The sequence below is a fragment of the Sapajus apella genome, unplaced genomic scaffold, assembly GCF_009761245.1.
Source record: "Sapajus apella isolate SASKATOON/1434 unplaced genomic scaffold, GSC_monkey_1.0 scaffold3, whole genome shotgun sequence".
NCBI classification, from domain to species: domain Eukaryota; kingdom Metazoa; phylum Chordata; class Mammalia; order Primates; family Cebidae; genus Sapajus; species Sapajus apella.
Genome location: NW_022436943.1, coordinates 35069808 through 35077972, shown reverse-complemented (window position 1 = coordinate 35077972; position 8165 = coordinate 35069808).

Here is an 8165-nt window from a genome sequence, read left to right as displayed (position 1 = left end):
TCCTTCCTTCTTTCTTTCCTTCTTTCTTTCTTTCTTTCTTTCTTTCTTTCTTTCTTTCTTTCTTTCTTTCTTTCTTTCTTTCTTTCTCTTTCTTTCTTTCTTTCTTTCTTTCTTTCTTTCTTTCTTTCTTTCTTTCTTTCTTTCTTTCTTTCTTTCTTTCTTTCTTTCTTTCTTCTTTCCTTTCTTTCTTTCATCTTTCTTTTCTTTTCTTTCTTTCTTTCTTTCTTTCTTTCTTTTTTGAGACAGGGTCTCACTCTGTCCCTCACGGTGGAGGGTCTTCATCTTCAGCCTGGGTGAGTGCGCCTTGCCTCCTGGGTTCAAGAGATTCTCCTGTCTCAGCCTCCCAAGTAGCTGGGACTACAGGCACCAGCCACCACACCTGCCTAATTTTTGCAGTTTTTTGTAGAGACAGGTTTTCACCATGTTGGCCAGACTGGTCTGAAATTCCTTACCTCAGGTGACCTATTGACCGTCACCTCTCAAAATGCTGGGATTACAAGGGGTGAGCCACCGGCCTGGCCTACATTATTAAATTCTTAAACTGTTATTGCACAGACATCATTATAAAAATTTCACGGTAGGGAATTAATTGATAACTGCATTTAAATCTTTAAAGTATAAAATATATACTTTGTTCTATTTATAAAACATGATATGAAATAAATGACACATTAGCTGTATTAAGTCCAATAAATTATCAAAAATAAATCAGATGCATTACATGTAGACTGATATGGATTACTAAACAAATGTAATAATTACATTTTTAACTTTGAGCTCTATAATACAGAGTGTAAAACTAGGACATTTGCAAAGGTAGTGCTGTAGTAAACACTATCTTAATGGTATTATGCTACTTTAATGTAAAGATTACTATGTAATAGCACAAAGTCAATACTTTGAAGATGCTCATGGACGTACTGGAAATTGACCATTATATTCAATTTTTTTCTACAGATATTAAAGATTATTTTAAGGAACGCACACAGACAACTAGCTCTTTCTACCAGAAAAGCATTTTTGTAGACATATTGCAGTCTCCTTTTTCTTTAATAACTGACACTGCTCCATATGCTCACAGATCGTACTTCTGAAAGAAATTTGACAAATTGTTTGCTGTGCATAGATTATTTTCTGGCTTTTGAATAAAACTTCCTTGGCTATGGTACATTTTACAAAACAATTTTTGCACATGTGACAGGTGGGTGACTTTGTAGACAAATTGTCAGGATTCTGGCCTGTGCTGCTTGAGCTATTTATCCTCTAGGGACAAATAAAGTGTCCCTCTTCCATGGATACTAATGCTTTAACATTTTCTCCTAAAGTAAAAAGACCAATAAATCTATTTTACTTTCACTCATCATGAAAATATCCCTATCATCATCATACACAGAATAAATAGCATTGCTTTATTTTTGCTTTTCTATCTGAAGGTGCCTAAATTTAAATTGCAACCTCTATGTACTATGACATTTGCTAAACTCTCCTTATCATTTCATCATGCTCAAATCATTTCAAAATCAGGTTGGTTCTGGAGTACTCTCAAACAACTTTATTTAATTTTTACATAGAAATATTGTTGAATAATGGATCTAGAAAATCACCTACTGAACTTTACTTGTTCCAGTGTGTATGAAATGGAAGAGAGAAACAGAGTCAGAGAGGGAAAAATAGAATGAGAGAGAGCAAGGTCAAGGAAATACCACTTAGGCAGCACTGAATATGGGTAGGTGCTATTTTAAATCCATTTAGACCCAGACTTAACCTGTGAGGTTGGGATCAGTATTATCCATATCCCCTAACAAGAAAACTAGGCACACAAGTTTACTTGATCAAGTTGACACAGGTAGCTAATGACAAAATCAGTCCATCTGGCTCCAAAGGTTGGCTGACTACAGTGCTATGTTCAATGTTTTAAAACAGGCTCGGGGAGAAGATCACAGCATAGCAGCCCACAACCCAAACACATTTGACGTCAGTTATTTAACATGCAAAATCACACTATTAAGTCTCCATCTTCTCTTATAACATATTAGCCTCTCTGATTCCTGACAATAAGATTATGGAATTATTATAAGCAAATTCATGGGAATTCACCATATAACATGGCTACTTGGGAAAAATGATAGAATAAAACAGACTTATGTTAGCAACCTAGCTCTTGTTAGCTATGTCATATAGATAGATAGATCAGTAGATAGACAGATATAAATGTATCACATACATGTATATATATAATATATGAATGTATTCAAAATAATGTATAATTTTTCTTTTTGTATAGTTACTTTCTGGTTGTGATTCCCTCTTTCCAGTGGCGTACCGACATGACAGGTATAACCTCATAACTGGGGGAAAATAAGCCATTCGCTATAGATGATACCACACAATATCATGCAAAGCGTTTATTCAATATGTGTAAGAGAACAGATTAGACTGAAACAGAAACAAAAGAAAACTACAAAGCGGTAGCAAGAAGGACTTAAGACAAAGACAGGAATATTTTAATAAATTCGATTATAAAATAAGATGAAATAGTGAAAAGAAAAAAGTGTACAAGCAAAAAAATAAGCACAATGAAAATTAATTAAATAAAAATATTTGGAGGTGTGGATAGTTTTCAAGGTGTTTGTACCAATTTTTAATGAGCCTTTTAACAATGAAGCATGGTATCTTTAGAAGGAAAGTTTCTGAGAATTATGTAAGATTTCATATTAGTGTGTCATTGAGTATAGGCTTGATAAGATGCTAACATAATGAAAAATTGCTATATATATTTTTTTCTCATTGAGGTTGGTTCCAAACTTCCTTCTAGGTCATTCTTTCTATGATTTCTTCAAAGAATCTAGTTACCTTAGTTTTCTTTACCGGTAAAGAAAAACTAAGTTTTTGCTTAGGTTTTCGTTTTTGGAAAGGGTAGTCATACCCTTTCCAAAATTCTGTAAGGTCAATGTGAAGGTGTGAATCTACCTTAGCAGAACAAGCTTAAAAAGTTAGTATACTTGTAGCTCATATCAAGAAGACTCATGATTAAAATTTATAATACAAATATATATGATTTTTAAAGATTAAATTCAGTTCTTAGATTCTGAATTAAGATAATTAGAATTAATTTTGCTCACATTCCACTAAGAATTCTTGTTGTGCCTGATATTTCAGCATCTCTTCCTGTAGTTTGCTTTTACTATACGATTTCTTTCAGTACTTTTCCTCTCCCACTCCATTCAAATTTCCTCCAGAAATTCTTCTGTTCCACAAGAGTCATTTCTGCATTTCAAGCTCTTCACCAGTGTTTGCTTTATGTTATTAATCACATTTCTCTGCTTGAAAAACTTTCCATTTAGTTCCCAATGAAATTCGATCCTAATCCTTAAGCTTGGTAATAGCACTGCTATATGCCAAATGTTACTGACCATGTCTGTTTCTTGGTTTCTGATTGCTTTGAACCTTTTCTGTTTACAGGTTGTTGTAATTCAAAAGAAGTGCTCTCCATTTTTTTATACTGGGTGACATCAAATGGAACACTATCCTAATATTTTCATGAACTCACTCCAGTCCTTTAGACCTGTATGGAAAGAATGTTTCTGTTTAAAATATAGGGAAATGAAAAGAAGATATATAGAAAGACATTCACTTAAAAGGATTTTTGTCTTGCAATGCAAAAAGGAACTTAACTGTAAATTATTAGGTATTCCTGGCCTTGAATTTTTAGTTCCTTGGCCATTTCCAATCCCCGAGGTTTGTTATTATGTGACTTCTTTCACAGTCTTTCATCATTCAAGCGACTTTTTTCACAGTCTTTCATCGTCAATAACTGCATTCATTAATGCCCATGCAGGATTTTTTAAATTTCATATGAACAAACATTTATTTCTGAGTCCAGATCTGAAGTCACATATTGAGCACACTAAACAAAATAAAAGATCCCTCTCTCAGAGAAACTCTGCTGCCAAATGTTTGGAAATTTTCAAATCTTCCTCATTTCTTACACTCCACTCTTATTTATATAAATATTAGTCACCTAAGCATTAAGCAACTACAATACTCCTGTGTAAGTGCCATGTGCTCAGTGGGTACTCAGCAATTTGTTAAGTCACATTTTTATAATACATATCTTTTAAAAGCACATGCTCTTTACTTATATAAATCATTAGTCAGTTATATAAATCACCTCAATTTCATTTAGGGAAATTAATGTAATTTATGCTGTAATTCAAATGTATAGAAACATGATTGCTATGTTTGAGATTAATATCTGATATTTATATAACATTTTTACCATTAATCTCTAGCAGAATAACAATTATATCTTCAAACTAATTTTATACCATTAAGTGATACAAAATGTATTAGCACAAGTATATAGAGTAATTATTGAAATGAATGTAACTTAAACATATCTGTCTCTTCTTCTACCTCCCTGGTAGTACAATTTAGCAACCAACTTAACCATCACAAAATTTTTGAGTCTTCTCATTTTTGAGTTCCTCATTACATTTAAGAAACTGAGCTCTAAATAGGACTAAAAGAAATTCAGATGTAGAGAGAGGGTGGGGTCAAAAAAGAAAAAAAGAAAAAAATTAAAAAGAAATGCAGATGTAGGTGTTTAATTTTCTTGGCATCAAGAAGATTATGAAGCCCTCTGTACCTTAGAAAATCTCTGGGGTGAGTCTAACCAATCTCATGATTTTCTGAGCAGATCAAAATGACCTCCATAACTGTAACTATAGGAAGATTAAGACATTTATATTACTTATTTTAGCAGTGATAGAGTATTAATTTTAATTTGCTGATAATCTTTTACAAATTATATTTGAAAAATTATGGGTCTTTCAACATACGCTGCTCCTTAAAAAAGAAAGAAGTACTATTTGTTCATCTACTCAACATCAGGCCACTGAGGAAAATGATCAGTTATTATCTTTTATTGTTTGTTTAATCTGAAAAGTCAAATCAAATGTTGAAAGATACCACACACAATGGCTGAAGTATCATGATTGAAATAATAAAAAGAAAGAAGACCAATGTAAATACATAAGTAGATTGCCATAAAGGAGAGCTTAATGAAAATAAAATAGAAACTAAACAAGAAAAATGATTTCCAGTAAAACATTGTTACACAGAAGAAGTTTAGAAATTAAAAAATAAATTTAGATTTAAAGAAATCACCTCTTCAGAAAGGGATAGAAAATAACTTTATATTTTAGCTGATCCAAGATGGCCGTTTAGGAACAGCTCAGGATTGCAGCGCCCAGTGAAAGCGCAGAGGCTGAATGGACACCGCATTTTTATTGCCCACAGACTAGGAAATTCCCAAGCGGGGGAGCTCCACAGGTCACCAGCGCGGCTGTTTCGGCCAGCGCGGCTGTGCCGGCTGGCGCCACTGTTTTGCCCCGTGTGGCTGCTTTGTGGGCGCCCTGGAGGAGCGGTTCTCTGTACAAAATACACCAGTCCAGGTGCCCTTTTGGCTGGCAATTGGAGCCATGGGAAGTCACCCATTCGTCTGTTTAAAAAGGGGACTGAGCAGAGAACCAGGACAGTAGATTCCAGGGCAAAAAAAAAAAAAAAAAAAAGCGCCACAAACCTCAGTGCCACAAACCTCAGTGCCGCTGTTTAAGCCAGCGCAGTGAGTGGCCGCAGGGGAAAACAAACAGACCCCGGCGCCTCTTCAACAGGCGACTGGAACACAAACTTAAAAAAGGCTCTGAGGCAGGGAGCCAGGCGATCAGGCTCGGCTGGTCCCACCCCCACAAAAGAACAGCCACCAGAAACTCTGGATTGAGAGTTTCACAGCAAGCGCAGCTGAATCCAGGACTGTCCAGCTCTCAGGGGGAGGGGTGTCTGCTATTACCGAGGCAGCTCGCCACGACTGAGGTAGTCGGCCAATGCTGACGCAGCCCGCCATTGCCAAGGCAACCTGCCATTGCTGAGGCAGCCTGCCACAGCAGAGAGACGCCGCCTCAACAGAGGCGGGCCACCATTGCCAAAGCAGCTCTAAATACACCCATATAAACAGGACTGCAGGGAGCTGGGTGGAGCCCACAACAGCTCAGCAAAGCCTCTACAGGCAGACAGTGACTAGGCTGCCTCTTTACTGGGCAGGGCAGGTCTGAAGGAAAAAATAAAGAAGGCAGCAGCATAACGGAAACTCATAAATAAAGCCCTAAATCCCTGGGACAGAGAACCTGGGAACAAAAAGCAGTTTATGAGTTCTGCTGCAGCAGACTTAAACGTACCTGCCCATCAGCTCTGAATGAACAACAGAGCTCACAGCTCACCATTTGAGCTCCTATAAAGAAGAGACCGTCTCCTCAAGCAGCTCCCTGACCCCTATATATCCAAAGAGACACCTCATAAAGGAGAGATCAGATTGCCACCAGGCAGGTATCCTTCTGGGACAAAGATAGAAGAAGAAGAAAACTGGTAACAACCCTTACTGTTCAGCAGCTGCTGCAGGTGAACCCCAGGCAAGCAGGGCCTGGAGTGAACCTCAGCAAACCTACAGCACAGGGACCAGACTGTCAGAAGGAAAACCAAGAAACAGAAATAACCTCATCATCAACGAACAGAACGTCAATCTGAAAGATTTGAGACCCAACCTGAAAGCCAGTAACTACGAAGTCGACAGGTGGATAAATCCTTAAAGATGGGAAAAAACCAGTGCAAAAAGGATGAAAATACCCGAAACCAGAACACCTCTCCTCCTACAAGGGATCACAACTCCTCACCAGCAAGGGAACAAGGTTGGAGGGAGAACGAGTGTGATGAAATGACAGAGTCAGACTTCAGAAGGTGGGTAGTAAGGAACTTCTGTGAATTTAAAGAACATGTTCTAACCAAATGCAAAGAAACTAAGAACCTTGAAAAAAGATTTGATGAAATGCTAATGAGAATGGACAAGATAGAAAGGAATATAAGCGAATTGATGGAGCTGAAAAACACAACACGAGAACTTCGTGAAGCATGCACAAGTATCAACAGCTGAATTAACCAAGCAGAAGAAAGGATATCAGAGGTCGAAGATCAACTCAATGAAATAAAATGGGAAGGCAAGACTGGAGAAAAAAGGGTAAAAAGGAATGAACAAAGTCTCCAAGAAATGTGGGACTATGTGAAAAGACCTAATCTACGTTTCATAGGCGTACCTGAATGTGACGAAGAGAATGAATCCAAGCTGGAAAATACTCTTCAGGATATTATCCAGGAAAACTTCCCCAACCTAGCAAGGCAGGCAAACATTCAAGTCCAGGAAATACAGAGAACACCACAAAGATATTCGTCAAGAAGAGCAACCCTAAGGCACATAATTGTCAGATTCACCAGGGTTGAAATGAAGGAGAAAATACTAAGGGCAGCCAGAGAGAAAGGTCGGGTTACCCATAAAGGGAAGCCCATCAGACTCGCAGTAGATCTCTCAGCAGAAACCCTACAAGCCAGAAGAGAGTGGGGGCCAATATTCAACATCCTTAAAGAAAAGAACTTTCAACCCAGCATCTCCTATCCAGCCAAACTAAGCTTCATAAGTGAAGGAAAAATAAAATCCTTTGGGAACATGCAAGTACTCAGAGATTTCGTCACCACCAGGCCAGCTCTACAAGAGCTCCTGAAAGAGGCTCTACACATATAAAGGAACAACAAGTACCAGCTCAACTAAAGGGCAAAACAGCCAGCTAGCACCAAAATGGCAGTATCAAATTCGCACATAACAATATTAACCCTGAATGTAAATGGACTAAATGCCCCAATCAAAAGACCAAAAGACACAGGCTGGCAAATTGGATAAAAAGCCAAAACCCATCGGTGTGCTGTATCCAGGAAACCCATCTCACATGCAAGGATACACAAAGGCTCAAAATAAAGGGATGGAGGAAGATTTACCAAGCAAATGGAGAGCAAAAAAAAAAAAAAGCAGGAGTTGCAATTCTCATCTCTGATAAATTAGACTTCAAAGCAACAAAGATCATAAGAGACAAAGAGGGACATTACATAATGGTAAAAGGATCAATGCAACAAGAAGAGTTAACGATCCTAAATATATACGCACCCAATACAAGAGCACCCAGATACATAAGGCAAGTTCTTAATGACTTACAAAGAGACTTAGACTCCCACACAATAATAGTGGGAGACTTTAACACCCCATTGTCAATATTAGGCAGAACAAC